The sequence below is a fragment of the Pinus tabuliformis genome, chromosome 9 (assembly GCF_031772625.1).
Source record: "Pinus tabuliformis cultivar Carrire ecotype Pingquan chromosome 9, CPIR1, whole genome shotgun sequence".
Taxonomy (NCBI): Eukaryota; Viridiplantae; Streptophyta; class Pinopsida; order Pinales; family Pinaceae; genus Pinus; species Pinus tabuliformis.
This window is the reverse complement of record NC_142307.1, coordinates 994,441,295-994,459,163: the sequence shown is the minus strand read 5'-3', so window position 1 is coordinate 994,459,163 and position 17,869 is coordinate 994,441,295.

The following is a 17,869-nucleotide window of genomic DNA, read 5'->3' as shown; positions in this document are numbered from 1 at the left end:
GAGTCGTAACTATTTTGTATTTAAAGAAGTGACCAAAAAGCATAGAACTCCAAACATCAAATCTCTTTGCTCCTTGTAGACTTGAACCAACATTTCTTTCAGTGAAATTCAACAATTATAATTTAATAATCCTATCGGCCTCTCTTTGTACCTTTTGGGACAATTGCTAGTTATATTGTTTGAGGTCTAGAACACAGTGGATTCCTTGAAGAATTCATGAGATATTTGGTTTATATAGGCGGAGTGGGTTTTAAAAGGTCAAAAAGAAGTTTTATGTACCCATCCGAGTGCGTTTTCAATTCAGAGCGCACTATAATCAAATTTAATCCTGGGATATGAGGAGATTGTTCTTAGGTTTGCATTATTTGGGTAGTTGTGGCCATATGGCTACATATTCCTACATATTTTATTAAAGTTGTCTTATATTATCACTATTGGTGCCATGTTTCTATGAGGGATTCTAATGAAATAATAGTAAAATTACTAAAGAAATTGAATGCATCAAGAAGTATGGAAACCACAAGAATTCCCAAACCAATGCAATAAATTTTTTCCCTTTTTTAATAATTCAAGAGATGCTACCTATGGACTACACCAAAAAGAGCATATTTCTTTTTGGCTTACAAGCTAAGTGAAAGGGATGTTATTTTGCAAAATCTCCCAAGTGCTTGCGTCCAGTTTCTCTTCCCATTAAAATTCATGCCACGAAGGTGATAAGGACCATAGTGGGAATGTAACCCTGGTAGTCATTGATGAATCAGTGGCTCAAATAATACCAATACTTATATTTTTTTATAGTTAAAGCTAAGATCAATTGAGAATTGATCAGACCAAAGTTCAAATGAAAAAAGTGATGTTAGATAGAGAATAGTGTGCATTTCTTATTAGGAATTTCTCCATTGGTTTCCTTAGGTTATTGGTACCTACAATATTCATTGGTTCGTTATATACCCTTTGGTCTAGAATATCTTGTTTTTTAGATATACAAAATTCCATCTATTTAAGGGTTTACAATGTGTGTGCATTCTCCTTCTAATCTCAATAATACATCCAATAGTCTAGTTCATTCCTCCTCTTTAGTATTTGTTTCCTTCAAATTGCTAATCATATAGATTCAAACATTAAGCTCCTTAACCAATTTGTTCAATAGTTGTTCTAATAGTTGTTTTTTTAAAGTTGCCTTTTCTCCACATTTGTTGTTAGAATAAAACTACTACTTCTTTTGAAGCTTTAGGATGTCATAGAAAAACTTCAATTCCCTTTGAAACTACTCTTCCCATTTCTACGTGCAGGAGGGTATCTATTTTTCCAAAGTTTTCCAGGGCTTACTCTTGGCCCCAAATGGTTCAAGCTAACCCACTTTCCACATAGCTTATTCATGGACATGATCACTACAAACAAGGGTCGGTGTGGGTAGACTTCATAATTTGAGAACCTATTGATCAACATCAAAGAAATGTTTCTAAGTGTATATAGAAAATATATCGACAGATTATGAAAGAAAATATTTTTCTATGATATATTAATTAGATGATCATTGAATATGTAAGAAAATTAATATCTTTTCATGGTCTGTGGATTAATTATGTTAAGACAAGCGAGATGTTATATAGCCCACATAGGGGTGATGTGAAGGGTTTGTACTTAATCACACACTTTCAATAATTTGAGGTTTAATTATAGGGCTGAGATGGATTTATGTTATGTTACAATATACATGGTCTATCTAAAGAATAGTAAATATGCATTAGCCAAAATATCAAGTGACATAAACTGAGTTATATAGGATCTATCCAAGGAATAGTAAATATGTATTGGCCTAAACATTGAAGTGGCAAAAAATGAGTTATATAATAAAGCTAAGAAAATTAGTTCTCATCATAACTTATACACCATACATTTCCAGTTTGACATATTTTAATTAGGTCCAACTAGGTGATAATAACTAGAAGCATATCTGGAACGAGATTCACATGCACATCTAACTACTAGCCATACACACTTGACACTTATTTAACTATGATATTGACTTTACAAAGATGACATAAATTTTTGATTGCTTTGAAGTTTTACATCATTGGACTACTTGAAATTGCATTGAGATTAAATTTTAGTTTTTTCTATCTTAGCAACTTGATATTTTCTTCCTTCATCTTGCTAATCATATAGATTCGAGCATTGAGCTCCTTGACCAATTTCTTCAATATTTGTTCCAATACATTGTTTTTTGAAGTTTCCTTTCCTCCACATTTTTTGTTAGAACAAAAGTGTTACTTTTTTTGGAGATTTAGGATCTCATAGAAAAACTTCAATTCCCTTTGTAACTACTCTTCCCATTTCTATGTGTTGGAGGGTATCTACTTTTCCAAAGTTATCGAGGGCTTACTCTTGGTCCCAATTGATTAAATCTAACCCACTTCCCACATAGGTTATGCATGGACATGATGACTACAGGCAAGGGTTAGTGTAGGTAGATTTCATAATTTCAAATCCTATTGATCAACATCAAAGAAAAGTTTTACGTGAATATAGACAAGATATCGACAGATTATCAAAGAAAACATTTTGCAATGATATATTAATTAATTTATCATTTAATATGTGAGAGAATGAATAGTTTTTCATGGTCTATGAATTAATTATGTTGAAAGAAGGGAGATGTTCTATAGCCCAAGTAGGGGTGATGTGCAAGGGTTTGTGCTTAAACCTACCTTTTTAATAATTTGAGGGTTAATTATATGGTTAAGATGGATTTCTGCTATCTTACAATATATATGGTCTATCCAAGGAATAGTAAATATGCATTGGCCAAAATATCAAAGTGACATAAAATGAGTTATATAGGGTGGTGAGCTCCAGTATTGCAGCAATAATGCTGCAACTCCTGGGACTCCCTTCTTTACTTTTATCAACCCGGTAGTTCGTAACAAACTTGGAAGCGACGGTGCTATATGCACAAGTACTAGCTCTTGCCGCAACTGTCACTTGGTCAGTTGGCACAAGTCCGCTAGGAGCTTAAGCCAACTTCTATGAGCTCTGAGAAGAAGCTTTTTAACTGATGGACGAAAGCTAACTCAAAGAAGGTTGATCTAATTGCAGAAAGAAACTAGAAAGCTGAAAGGAAACGTAAACCCTAATTTTACCAGCTATCCCTACCGATGCAAGAAAGAGGATGCAAGCTACTAAAAAAACATCTTCTTTTATTTTTGAACAAGTTGCCAAAATTATCATGCATGCGATTTGACTGTTTTGACTGTGCAGAGGTGGATTGGTGAGAGGAAATGCTTGGAGGAGGTCGGGAAGGTCAGAGAGGGCCTAAGGGGTTCGTAACACCCTTCTAGAGAGTTTCACAGAGTTTGGCTATCAAGAAACCTCATTCGTGAGCTTCTACAGGAAGTCTGTAGAGGTTCTACAGGATGTTTCTACAGGATGTCTGTAATTTTTCTACAGGATGTTCAGAAATGGGATTTTGGAGGATGGATGGAGGGAGAAAGATGAAGGAGTGGGTATGGAGTAGGATAAGGGTTGGAGGTGGTCCAGGACTTGGTGGATGGAGTTGAGGATAGATGTAGATGGCTGGATTTGTTCAAGGAGGACTGAAGCAATGTTGCACAAAAACTAGGGTTATATGAGCAAATGGCAAACGCAAGGCAAGAAGCTGAGTTGAGGGATGGAGTAGATGGGTTTGATGGAGTATGGGCAGGTAGAGAAGTGGTACAGGTGCTCTGCAAGTTGCTTTTCCAACTGAACCAACGAAGACTTGTAAAATCAAAGACCTAGTTACGTTGACTTAATTTGATCTAGCTGTCAATAAAGAGAATGAACAGAAGTTTGACCTGCAATGAAATCATGTATACTAACTTATGAAACTAAGCAAGCAAAAATCTGAACATGTAACCAACTTCTACGAATGAAAATCAAACACTAGTGATTGCATGGCAAAGAAAAGTCAATGGTTTTGTGGGCAGCAAGGTCACCCTGATCCGAGCTCCTGGTCCCACTGAGGGAGAGGTGAAATCAGAGGTGTTTGATGGCCCTTTCTTTTGAAGCTTTTCCCTATTAACAACCTATCAACTCAATCTGAACATCAAAAGTCTTTTTAACCATTAACAGTGACCTAGTTAATCAGCAAGATTTAATCTACTTAACAGAAATGATTTTGCAAATACATAAAGAACAAATAACAATACATAAAGGAGGCCTTAGCACTCGGGTTGGGCCCAACCCCAAGAGCTGCAGGCTCCTATAAAGAACTCAGATCTGATGCCAAGTAAAGCTGCTTCTCATTACTAAAAAATAATCATAACAAGAAAGTTGTACAACAGTAGCTAAGAAAAACGAGCTGAGAAAAGGATAGCACTATAGTGCAAATACCAACAGTTCCAAAAGTAAACTATGAAGTCTAAGGCCTTCCTATTTGTACACCAAGAGGGGCCTAGCAACTCTCCCAAGGGACTCGGCTGTTCCAACTGCTAGTAAACAGTCACTCTTTCCAAAGTTGCTCAGCTGCCTTTAGAACTCGTTTTGGTGGCCTGTTGAGCTCGGAGTTCAGGTTGGAGATTTCGAGGAAGGGCCATTTAATGTTAAAGACAACCTCCCTACGAATCCTCACCTCAAGCTTGGTTGTCACCTAGGGCATAATTGCTTGGTTTTGCTCCAAAATTTGTCCAAAAAACCTGAAATGACCATGTATTAACCTCCTTGGTAGAGTGACCACCCTTATTCGTTCAAATAACATAAACATACTAGAAAAACATGCATAATCTATGAAAAATGGAGGATTGAACAAGGACAATTAGGAAAAATGAGCCCAATAATTTACCCAATTCGGGGCTCATCATTACCCCCCTGCTAAATGGGTTGCTCATCCTCTGAGCAACTAGTCCAGCTCATCATCCTTTATGGCTTTGATCGCTTCCCTCATGTCCCAGGCCTTTGCGGTGATATCCTCTTCCCGGTCGTGGAATCCTGCCTTCCTTTCCACTTCCCCCCATTGTATACCTCCCTCCTCTTCCTTCACTCCTTCTAGCAATCCCAAAAGTAAAGGAGGACTGAATTTCAGGCGAATCCAATTGGCCTGCAAATTATGCATCAACTGTTTGTAGAGAGGTACCCTTGCCAAGGCTTCCCTCATCCTGGTGGGGGAGTGGTATTCTTTTATCTTCAGGTTGTGAGGCAGTGTGTTCCACCGCCTTGTGCAGGCATGCATGCAGTTTTCTCCCAACAGTCTCTCCATGTCCTCAAAGTGGGCAATGGCTTGAGCCTGTTGTTCAATGTATTCCGGTAGATCTTGAGGACTGTTGGCCAAGTGCTGGTGGGCACTTATCACTGTTGAGGGGTCATCTGGCTCCTGTTCTGATCATGAGTGGCTCACTGAGCTCTCTGCCTATGATACTGTAGACCTCTGCTGCTTTCTTCTCCTCATGACTCATCCAAGAGGCCATGGCCATAAGCTAGACATCTCCTACCACCGTGTTGGGATCCAATGCGTTCATGTTCGGAAGGGCGAAGTTGTGCAAGTAGAACTCTGATAATTTGGCCCTATCCTCAGATGAACTACTGCCACATAGAGCTGCAAATTGATGATAATTTTGGAATGGGGTGATGCCCCTTTGGGCAAAGTTATTGATTTGAAATTGTAACCACTGATCCTTGAGGTATAGGGCATAGGATTTGGTAGGCTTCCTACACTATAGAGCTTCCATTGCCCAGCTGGCCATGTAGGCCAGTTGGGCCTCCTTTTCTTGTACCTGCTGTTTCAGAGACTGTATCTCCAAGCCTGCTTGCAATTATTTTTCCTGTAGCTATCGATTCAGTGTCTCAATTTCAGTTTGCATCCCTTCCTTTCTCTGTTGTTCATCAGGGGTATCTTTGGCTATTGTGGGCTCCTCCTGTTGCTGTTCTTCTCCCAAGATATGAGGCCTGTCTTCCTTCCTCTGTTCCTGTGACTGTAGCTACTGTCTAAGCAGCTCATTTTCTTCCTGTAGCTTGACCTGCTAGCTGCTCTCCACATGTCGTACCATAGCCAATTCCCTTCTTGCCTCCTTGAGTTGTTCCTACAGAGGACCTATATCCGCCACACCCTTGGACTTAGCGATTTTCATCCAAGTGTGGATCCTCACTCTCTCTTCTTCTAGTGCAAGGAAAAGTGGCACTGTGAATTTTTGAGGAATGATCTTTCCGACCTCTATGAAGTTATAGTAGGATCCCAAGCTGGGCTGGGGGCTAGGTTCCACAATGTTCTCCACCTTTTCTTCCTCCTGTGGTGATTTAGCTGCCTCACCTTCCATTGCTTCGGTCTCCTTCAGCCTAGCTAGTGTTTCCTGTAGAATAGTCTCAGCATTGTTGGGTGTGGAGCTTGCTTATCTTCTATATTCAAAGGTATCGCCACATTGGACCCCAGTTCGAAATGGGGGCGGCAACGCCGCCCGTAAAATATTTGCTGCAGGGGGGGTCCAATGGGGGGCGGTTGTGACCTTTGGGAGCCCCCCCCTGGTGGGGGGTTTCGGGGGCAGTGCCCCCGAAGCTAAAAACAGCTAAAAAATTGCCTTGTAAAAGTATAGTAATTTCTAGTCAATCTAGGCCGTTCATTAGGCGGATGATCTGACGGTAGAACTTGTGTTTAGTTTAGGGTTTTTTCCCCTAGAAGGAAACCCCTCTCTTTGTATGAGGGCATTGTATTTGAGGCTGTGTAATAGATGTGTATTGTGTGAGTGGGAAATAGAGAGGTGAGACTGTGAGAGAAAACAGAGGATATTACAGCGGATCTCCTGTAGGTTGTGTCTCTTTGTTTTGTTAGATAATAGAAATGAGGGACTGGCTGTTCAGGGTGAACGTAGCCAAAACTGGGTGAACCACGTATATTTGTGTCTCTCTTGTTTTATGCATTTTCTGTGTTTATATTTCTGCAATATTTTATGTGTTCCATTGCTCCGTAATATATAATTTTCTAATAAGCATCCTGTAGAGAGACCTTCGTGTCCAACATTTTCATTCTTTCTCTCCAAGTGGATGTCCTCGGGCTTCCCCGTTCATAAGTGATGGATGCCTTGGAGGGGGACCTCTCCTTTTGTGTGGTAGGGGTGTCTACAATTGTGATTGGTTCTTTTGACGGTGGCTGGGGTCTGCTAGTCTTAATCCTCACACTCCTTCTTGCCTTAAAATACAGGGGAGGCTCCCTCTTTCGCTTCCCCTTCTGCTTGGGAGATGTGCTTAGGGTGGCCAGCACAGCTGCTGCCTCCCTAGCTAAAATTTGCAAGGATTTTTCCCTCTATTGCTCTATCTTCAGACTTCTTGTAGAAAGTCCTGTGCTGACTGTTTTCTGTCTTCCTGTAGGAACAATTTTCGGGCTTCCTGGAAACGGTTTTTTCTGTTTTGGCCTGCTTGGCTGGGGGTGCCTTCTCTTTTAATTTTGTTGTGGTTAACTTGGATGTGCCCTCACTTTCTTGGAATTTTTCAGTCCTTTCTGCCCTGATTTTCAACCGTTTCTCCCTTAGCGTTTGTGTCTTTATTCCACCCACAGTTTTGGGCTCAGCAGCTGGGCCTTTCTCTTGTTTCTCTTTTTGCTCTTTCTGTGGTGGTCTGTCCTGGGGTTCCTTACCCTTGGCTTCCTCTTCTGCCTCAATGTGCTCCCTTTCCTCACTTCTGGATGAAGTGAGTTCCTCGGCCAGAATTCAAATATCATCATCCTTGGACATATTGCGGAAAATCTCCTAAGAGAGAGGGACAGTATAGGTATGGAGGGCATCTTCTACTAGAAGCTTGATAAGCCCATGATGAGCCAGCTGGTCTGGTGTCCCTTCCTTCATTTTTGTGCCACACTCCATTAATGATTGTAGGAGGAAGTATGGGATGCTTAACTTTTGTTCTATGGGTAAATCCAACTTATGCCTGAGTTCAGTTAGCAATTGGAAGTGATAACCATATACAATATTGAACCGCCCCTCACAAGTAATATATTTCATGATCCAAAGGCTGACCTCACTCCAAAATGGATGTAGGCTGGCTCTCCGTACCCCATTTTTATCCTCTGAAAACTGTTCTTCTGGTAGGAAGAATTCCTTTTTGGCTTTCTGGCCCAATGCCCTCTCCTCTTTGCTCTAGGGTATCCCTAATGGCAAATGAGTGACTTGACTAATGAGTTGTGGGGTGAGTTTTAAGGTCAATCCTCTGAAATTTACAGTGGTCAGTATCTTGGATTTAGGCTGCAGAGACATTAGGAACTCTTCTGTTACCTCGTCATTGTGACCTTGAATCTTGTCACATAAGGTCATCCAATTAGCACGGGTAAATAGGTCTACCACCTCAAGAGTTTCTAGCAATTTCCTAGAATCTGAGGGTTCCTTTCTGATAAACCCTCCTCGCATGGTGAGAATGCTCTGTTTTGGCTTGTTTTCTGATCAGAAGGGGAATTCTGTGTATGGTTTCCTCCTTTGATTCTCAGGACAGGGTTTCTCAGATGTTTGTGTCTCACTTTGCACCAATTCTCTGGTTATAATGCCGCTGCTGCCCAAAACTCAACTATCAAAAGGGAACTAGGCTCTCATAGACAGAGTGCAGAGCTTAATTTTCACACCAATCACATACAAGTCACATTCTTCATGCACAGGTCAGCCCTTACAGCGATTCATCGTTTCTACAGGAGGAATTTGTTAACAGGAACCGTGGAGGAGAATGTGACGCAGCACCATTTGAAAGAAATTCCATGTATCACACAGGAAAGCCACCATTCTTGACCCACAGGTAGACTTGTTTTAAATCTCCTATTCCAAACAGTTTAATTTACCACCTTTCGAAATATCATGCATGGGAATGGCGTTTTTCGAGCCTACCTCCCTTCGAAACTCCAATTCCGACGCAGAAGATCTGGGTTTCTCTGCTCTGGGAGGCTATGCTGTGCTTCCTGTAGATCTCCTTCCTGTAGAGACCTTTTCTGGCTGCTGGAGGACGTCATGGCGCTTCTGAGCAAGCCTGGGACGCGGGAGGAGTTTGAAACGAGCTGAGAAGCTCGGGCTAATGAACTGCAGAGGAGGAGGATGCATACGTTGCTGAAAACCAGTTGCAAGTATAAATGATAGTGGTTAATGTGAGTGCTCTGGCTGAACGATTTTGAATTACGGTGCAATTCATGGCACGGGGGTGAGGTGTCCAGGCCGATCCGTTAGGCAACGTCACGGCCATCATTCTTCAGCATGTCTCTGACCGCCATTTTCTATCTCTACCATTACCCACCTTCATCACTGCCAATCCACCGATTTCATTGCAAATCCGCCGATTTTCCTCGACTGGACACTTCCCATGTGTCGGCTCCACGTCGCTTTGGTGGATTCGAGTGTAACCGAGCCCGTTTGGATCCCACAAGGTCATTCGACCGACTGTGGGTGGCTAGTTGACTAGCCACCGAATTCGTTCAATCTGCACCATTCACAGACATGCATTTTTCATAGTATAGTCTATGAAATTTGACAAAATAAGGTTAGACACTTACCTGTGTGGCCGTGGACGTGTTCTGCAGGTTTCGGGATGTGGAACGATGGCTTTGCTCACCACTGCTTCGTGCACAGGCGCTGGAATTCCTTCGTTCATTGGCTGATGCTGTATGCAAGGCTTTGGGACCAGATCCTCTGGTGGTGAACATTTCATGCACGGCTCTGTCTTTTCTCAGCTGTCGAGGAGGTGTTCGCGTTTAAGCGGAGCTAGTTACATGCCTCCTACGTTGATTTCAACTACTATTGACTCCATAGTGTGTGCTCCAGACGGATCAGCTGTTATAGGATTCCTGTAGGACATCCTGTAGCTGCTTCTCCTCCTGGGATGCATGCTGAAACAAGCAGGGTTGTATTCACGGATGAAGGGTCTTGATGGAGCTTTAACAGGTAGAGTGTGTGAGCCTTTATGTGCTTGATTTGTCCCTTGAAAAAAAAAAATGCAATCTGAGGAAAACAGGACTCTTTGCATGACTTGTGCAGGAATACAGGACCAGATTGTTGTAATGGCAGTGGAAAGAGATGAAACTAGTGATGGATAGAAGAGAGGGGTGGTTGCAGGCCTCATCAACAGACTTCAAACTTTAAATCCCCTTCCAGAATTGATTTTAGCCTGCCCGAAGGCTCTACAGGATGTTTCCTGTAGAAATGCGGAACTTCTTGTAGAAAGCCCCAAAACTTCATGTAGAAATCTCAGAACTTCCTGTAGGAGGTTGAATCTCGACCCGAATGTTTTCAAATCCTAGAAAAAGTGAGTGGCCATGGAGGGGGTGTCTGTGAGGATGTCTGGTAGCTTGGTATGGACCCCTGTCCTCATTTTGTGCGACCTTATTTATCTGCACTGTATTCCCTGCAACCTGTAATAATTCCAGAGATTAGACCTGTTTCTTTTTCCTTTTTCTTTCTTTTTTCTTTTTCTTTTTGAGAGACAGCAGGGGCGCCTCCATGAGGTTTTCACCCCCACTATCTGCCCTGGGCACCTCAGAGAGGTTTTCACCCAAGGATCTTTTTTTTATTCCATTTCTTTATTTTCTAAGAGAGAGCTGGGGCGCCTCCATGAGGTTTTCACCCTCACTATCTGCCCTGGGCGCCTTAGCGAGGTTTTCACCTAGGGATCTTTTTATTCCTTTTTTTTTGTTTTTGTTGATGATCAAGGTGTGGCCAGAATAGAGGCAGAACCCTGCTCTACTACCAGCACTAATTTTTCCACAGTTTCAATGAACTCCTGCCTTGAAAGGGGTTTCTTATAGATTTTCAATCGATGCCCGTTGACAAGCATGGGGATGGCTTCTTCATCAATGGTCCTGATAAGGACTAAACCATTTTCATTGTATTTCTCCACTGTATATGGTCCTAACCATATTGTCCTCAGCTTTCCTTTGAAATCATTGTATCTTGAGTCATACAGCAGCGCCCAATCTCCCGATTGGAATTGCTTTTCATTAAGGTGCCGGTCATGCCATATCTTCCTCTGGAATTGAACTACTTCTGAGTGGAGGAGGGCCTGCATTCTCTGTTCATCTAATACATTCAGCTGCAATAATCTTTCACGTTGAGCATGGCTGAGATCTAGGTCCAGCTGAGCTGCCACCCTCAATGTATTGTACTCGAACTCTATGGACAACAAAGATTTCTTCCTGTAGACCAGCTCATAAGGTGTGAAACCTGTTGTAGTCTTCCAAGTGCTGTTGTAGGACCAGGTGGCCTCAACCAGGCGATCTGCCCAATCCTTTCTGTTGCTGCTCACAACCTTAGTCAAAATCCCTTCCAATGCTCTATTAGTGACTTCCACCTGCCCATTTGCTTGGGGATGTGTTGTTGGGAAAAGTATCCAATACGGAATGACCCTATCCCACTCTAAGGGTGATAGTACCTCAGCAACAATCAAAGCAAAGCTATTTGAGATTACTTCTTTATGAGATGTAAGAAAGGGGAGAAAGAGATCCACTAACCGTTGTCTTCCGCTAATGATTGATCCAATCTTCTCTCTTTGCTGCTTGCTCCCAGCTCCTTGCTCTTTCACTGGCCCAGCTACACCAAGATCCTGCAAAATGACAAGAGAGAGAAACTACAAGAAGCATACATCCATAATTGATTCAAGGATTAGAATAAATCAAATATACAAGTATCAATACGCCATTGAGACACATGCATATAGAAGAACTTCAAATGCTTTATTAATGGAAGAAGTAAAGTTCAGGAAGTGATACAACCATAAAAGGCCCAATCCAGCATCACCTCCCAGCAGAAAGAAATCTCCTCTTCGCCTCCTTCAAGCAAATCACCCAATAGTTCTATACTCAAACCAACAGCACTTCCTTACATTCACAAGATTCCAGCCTCCTTAGACCTCATGAGAGAGCTCTATATATAGGAGTTTTGGAGAAAGGATGAGTCAGATTGAGGTTGGCATGAAGCTGACTAGTGTCCTCTCCCACTTCAGTTATTCTTCAGTTCTTGAGTCCACTTGGAGGTTCTTGCTTCCACTTGGAGATCTAGATCCTCTTATTCATCACCAGTCGAATTCTCTGATCCAAGTGTCATTTTGGAAGCTTCCTGGGCATTGACACCTTGAGGAATGACTGTGCCACTTGGCCAAACTCGCCCAGCGCAGGTAGCCTTCTTTGCAGTTGACATTCAGCGCAGGTACATAGTGGAGCAGTTGACATTCAGCGCAGATGCTCAGTGGAGCAGTTGACATGATCCAGAATTAGCTTGTTTTTGAGTGTTTTCAGGTGGAGAACTGATATTCAGTGCTGTGGTTTGCTGACCTTGTTCCTCTAGGGGTAGGAACAACATATTTAGGGACTTTGGATCCCTTAGATTATCGACATTTCATGCTTCATGCTGTAAGGCACAAAAATGTCTATAACAGTTGCCCCCTAAAGTATGAGGTCGTTTATCGGGTGAAATGCTTTATCAGGAGGATCCGAAGTTCATTCAATCGCTGAGAGGTGACATGTAATAAAATACAATACAATACATTATTTTTCATTCTGCTTTCATGATCTAGTTGAGGCGGGCATTCCCATGCTCAGCTTTATAAATTCATTTTGGTACATAGAACAGATGATCGTTTGATGGTAGACTGATAATTCTCTGCTGAAATTATCATCCTTTGAATAGGATGATCATCTGCTGTAATGATGTACATGTTAAATGTCTTTATATTTCCTGAATATATATCGCAGCCCGGATGGATGAAACTAGATCCGAGGTCTTCAAACTCGTTCGATCTTTACTCTAAGTACAAGTCGATCCATGTGAGAATTGCGCTGAAGTCGAACATGGAAAGACATCGCTTGATTACCGGCCAATGATGTAAACCGTTAACAAGCGCAAGAGGAATCACCAATAATGATAATGACCCTCAAGGTACTGCAGTACAATTCACGTGGTGTGAATATAGGACTTGGCGTCGAACACCACGCAAAATCTTCTGGTCGAAGGTCATTGATGTATACCTGTCGCCGGAAGTGAGAAACTTGCCATTGAGGCATGCAAGCTTCAAAGTACTGAGGGGGTGTTCCTAGATCAACTTCTTGGATAATGAGCTGAAGTCGACAAGAAGCGATCCGTCAAAGGAGGGCCTTAATGAATCCCACATCAGTGACACGGAACGGAGTTAATGATTTTAGTGGAGGTGAAAACAATCTGTGAAATATGATTCAGGGTGGCGATCATGGATGGATGAAGGATAATGCATGGCAGTGGATGGGACACGGTTGACTCTTTCTGAACAACATCTCTTGAACATATAACGACACTGATGCGATGGATCGGTAGCATTACCCCAAATGTGGATGGTTTGGCGAAGACCATGGTGATGAGACCGGTGAATGAAACAACCCAACCCGATGTGATACGGAGGAAAAGTGTCATGTTCAAGAGCGACTTGCTACCATTAAAGCTTTGAGGTTCTCCCAATTTTTCCCCAGTGATTTCTGACCAGTACCTCTTTATTTTTGTCAAGCTTGAGGAGGATAACATATGTTTGTTCTATAACCTGCCCTTCGGGCAAGCCCATCGCTATGTTTTAACGAGCTTAGCGATAGGGAAACTCGTTCTCGTCTAAAGACAAGTTTGTCGCTATTTAATCATTTTAACGAGTCTAACGACAAGGAAAACTCGGTCCTTTTCATTTTTAGAGAGTCTGAAAAGGTACAGAAAGTTAACTCCAAAATTCCTTTTTCGTCATCTAATCCCTTAAGTCCGAAAAAGTATAAAACAATACATAAGGGATGAGTTTTCGATAATTTTAACGAGCCGAATAAAACAAGCGCTCGACCTTTTTGTGCAATAATCCCTCAGGTCCAAAAAGATTAAAATCTAGAGGAGGGATAGCTCTTCCGGTCATTTTAAACGAGCTGGAAGGCCAAAACTCGGCAAACTTTTCATATTTTACGAGTCAGGAGAAAAGAGCTCAAAGAAGACTCGTCTTTTGAGGAACGAGTGATAAACAGGGATAGCAGCAGATTCCAGGTACAGGTTGGAATTTTCCAATCACGGCAGTGTCACAAGGATGGCTAGGTGAAATCACTCTTCGCAGCTGTTCCTCAAAATGGGTAAACAATCATATGGAGGTGAACGATCGGCCAAATGAATGGAGGTGGCAGGTGCAAAACACGACCAAGGCTTTTTATGGCTAATAAATTTACGATCACAATGGTTATTTACCGGTACTGGGTTCATTTTTTAAAGAGCTTGAATGCGCCAAAACACTGCTCAATCTTATGTTTATTTTTTAACGAGCATGAACTATGTGCTAAAACTGCTCGGATCTCGCTTTTCTATTTTTTAACGAGCATAAATTCCGCGGTAAAACTGCTCGATATACCAGTCATAAGATAAGAATGTCTCCTGTGAGATAGCTATTTTTTATGGAGCTTTATCTCACGAAGCTATGCTCCTAATTTGGCAAATTTTGACCTTTGCCCCACATCCTTTCTTTATGCAAGTTAGGAAACGACTAATCCAAAAAACAGATAAATAACCGCTCTTTGCTTGCACTCCAAAAGGTTTGCATGCCCCCGGGTATAAAGTACAATTTCAAGGCTGCCCCTACTTATCCGATAAAACATTTGTTTTAAAGGGTGAGGCTTGCCTCTTTCTGGTTACCCAAAGATTGTTTTGTTAACTTCTTCAAACGAAAACATTTCCTCGGCACTGTCTACCGAAGTAGACAATGGTGAATGACCTTTGTCAAACAAGTAACCTTGACAAAAGAATCCTGTTCTAGAACAACCCCTCTTCCAACCACGGAGGTACGGGATACTAGCGACATAGTCATATTCTCTCGCGGAAATTCTACCTTCTACCCAAGGTTTCCTCTGCCCGAAGCAGACCAGGATGCATGCCCCCTGGGTTCCAGTCCCATCTTTCCGAATCACTCGCACTCATCGGGAAGGAGGACTGGGGGTGGAGACATTTCTTGATTGAATAGACCATTCAGGGTTGGTATGTGACTATTTGCGATGCGTGATCCCGGAAATGAAAGTTGGTCTACGAGCTTGACCATCCTTCCTTCGTGTGGAAAACACATTACTCTAAAGAGTGAGGAGACTATAGCTCCCATGCAATATATATAGTCTCGTCCAAGGAGTAGGTTATAATCCAAGGGTCCTTGAACGACCATCACGTTCATTTGAATGGTCTTCCCTTTCAATGTAACAGGCACATTGGGGAGGATCCCTAATGGTCGACTGGTTCCTTTATCAAAACCCGAGAGATTTCTTATCTCAGGCAAAAGCGCCGGGGAACCCAGTGCTTTCCAAGCAATAGAGGAAAGGATACTCACAGATGCCCCTTCATCAATGATAGTTCCAGCCATTACCATTCTGTAAATTTGGACTATAATTCTGAATGGTATACTGGCTGGTAACCGGGGTCTGCCTAGTTGGTTCCAATCAAAGGACACAACCAGGTTGCTTGGTGGTGGGACCGAATACACGGCCGGATATGACCCTGACGATGTTCCTTCCTGCGATAAAGGAATGGGCGCATTGCCCTGATGCTCATCAGAGTCGGTGTTGATGAAAAGAATCTGGATGGTGTCATCCTTATTCTCTTCAGTGAGGGTGTCATTTGAAGATGAATCTTCAATGACGGTGTCATTTGAAGATGAAACCTCTGAAGGCGGAACCGGGTCAACTGCCGTTTCGACCTTTAGACTTTCATCTGGTCTGGATTCAGTAGGTTTTTTGTATCCAGGAGGAAGTCTCAACGGTGAAACCGGGCGATCTTCCAAAACTCTCTTCGCTTCGTCTAAGAAGGGACAACGGTGGATGGCGTGATCGCCTTCACACAGTCTGCAGGGGAATCTTGCTCCCCCTTTTTGTCTTGAACCTTCACTGTCACTGGTTGATGGCAAGCATTCAACATGGCTATCAGAGGTTGATGCTCCCGAACTGTGCAACTGAGGGGACCAGTCCCTTAGTATCCGGGGAATACAGGGACAATCTCTATGGAAGTGGTCTCCTTTACATATGACACATGGCGATTTAGGCCCGGTCTGTGCTGTGTGTGGATTTTTGTCAGATGTCTTTTGCTTGCCCGCAGTCACCTTAGGCTCCTTCTTCTTCTTCTCCTTCTTCTCCATGGGAGCTTGGCTTTTTCCGTCTCTACCTTGCGAAGATGAAGGATTGGAGGAAGAGTTATAGGAAGTAGAAGGCTGGTGGGCAGCTCTAGACTGATCTAACTGTTGACTCGACTGTTCAGGAACCATGGTGTTCTGAACTACATTGGTTGAGAATAGCCAAATTGGCAGGCCAATTGTCAGTCCTGGAAGCGACAATGTGGCCATGTGGGGTGCACCAACTTCTCCCCAAGAGGAGAAAGGACTAGGATTTCCATCATGTGGAATTCCTTGGTTGGGGCGTTCCATGTTCTCAACCTACGGATCAACGCAGGAATAGGAGGTGATTATGTTCCGTTTTAAAATAAATTTTATAACGACGCTTTAGACACAACTTGCTTTTTCACTTTTTAAGAGTCGAGAAAAAGCTAAAGATGACTCTAGTCTCCTTCGATGTTTTAACGAGCCCGAAGTGACAAATGCTCGGATGGACTTTTTCAGTTATAGAGTTTGAAAAAGGCCAAAAGAAACTACTCTGGAGTTCTAGGCAGAGGGTGTGCCAAACTTTTCGCAAAACCACAGAATACGTTTTACGGTACGAGTGGTCGATCTTCGTGAATGCTGTGTTCACTGCATTGCGATCAGTAGGGCGCCCAACACGGTTTCCTATGGATAAAGGCTTTGTTCCTATAGGGGTCTCCCAATATATACGCGACGGTACGTGGGAGCACAAGTCCGTATTGATACTTATCGCTTCACCGTGGAGGAATCACCCAACCACTCAACGCTAAGATATCACGTTTAACGATGCCGAAACATGTCTCTAGCTTAGACCTCTATGTGTTTGCATTATGTTTCAATGCGTTGTTATGTAAATTCAATTTATTTTAAGGTTGATCTTGTTTAGCAGTTTGCCTTTATGGATCACCACGTGATGTATGATAACACTCCTAAATGCAGTCTAAGATGATAAGCAAGCTTTTCAATCTTTCAACTTTGAAAATCTTAACTACTGAGGGAAAAGAAAGACATCATCTTTTCACACAGATCATAGAGCACACACTAATGCACTTTTTCCTAAATCAACATGCAAACTGTCAAAATGCACATGCACAATACAGGTATTTCTTTTCTCTTTCTTAATGTTGATGTAATACAAAAAGAAAGCTGTTGTATAACTTTGAATTCAATTTCAAGTGAAAGCAAATAAGCTTGTCCAAAATCAAAAGACACCTTAAGATTTACTTGTTTCGACACTAGAAATATATAAATTCAAACCATATGATGAAAGCAAAAGCTCAATCAGCTATGAACAGCAAACAAACTAACTCTTAAGATCAAAACGACACTTAATCACAGGTCTAGATCTAAGAGGCCACAGCAAGACTAGTTCACTTTTGTTATGGGAAACTGTAAATGATATAAGAAATACACAAAGAACAAACACAATTTCTTTATACAACCGAGGTGGAATAGTGGTAAGGAAAGTTGGTTTTAGATAGGTACATTGACTGGTAACAGGCTGCAAAAACAAGGATGAAAACAGGGCAATAAATAGCAGGGAACCCCAGTAGCACTAGGCAAAACTGGTTCAGCGCAGGTAGCCCCTTCGGGAACTGCGCTGAAATGCAGACTGCCTTCACAGTGCCTGCACTGAAGAGATAAACTTTCGTTTTTCTCAGTTTCTGGGTCACAGATTGCTCAAAAATTCACAGTTTTTGGCCAAATCAGAAGCTATCAGTCAAGTACACACTAAGGGATGAAAAGGAGGATGAAAAGCTATCACTAAGAGCTGTTCAGAGTCCTTGTG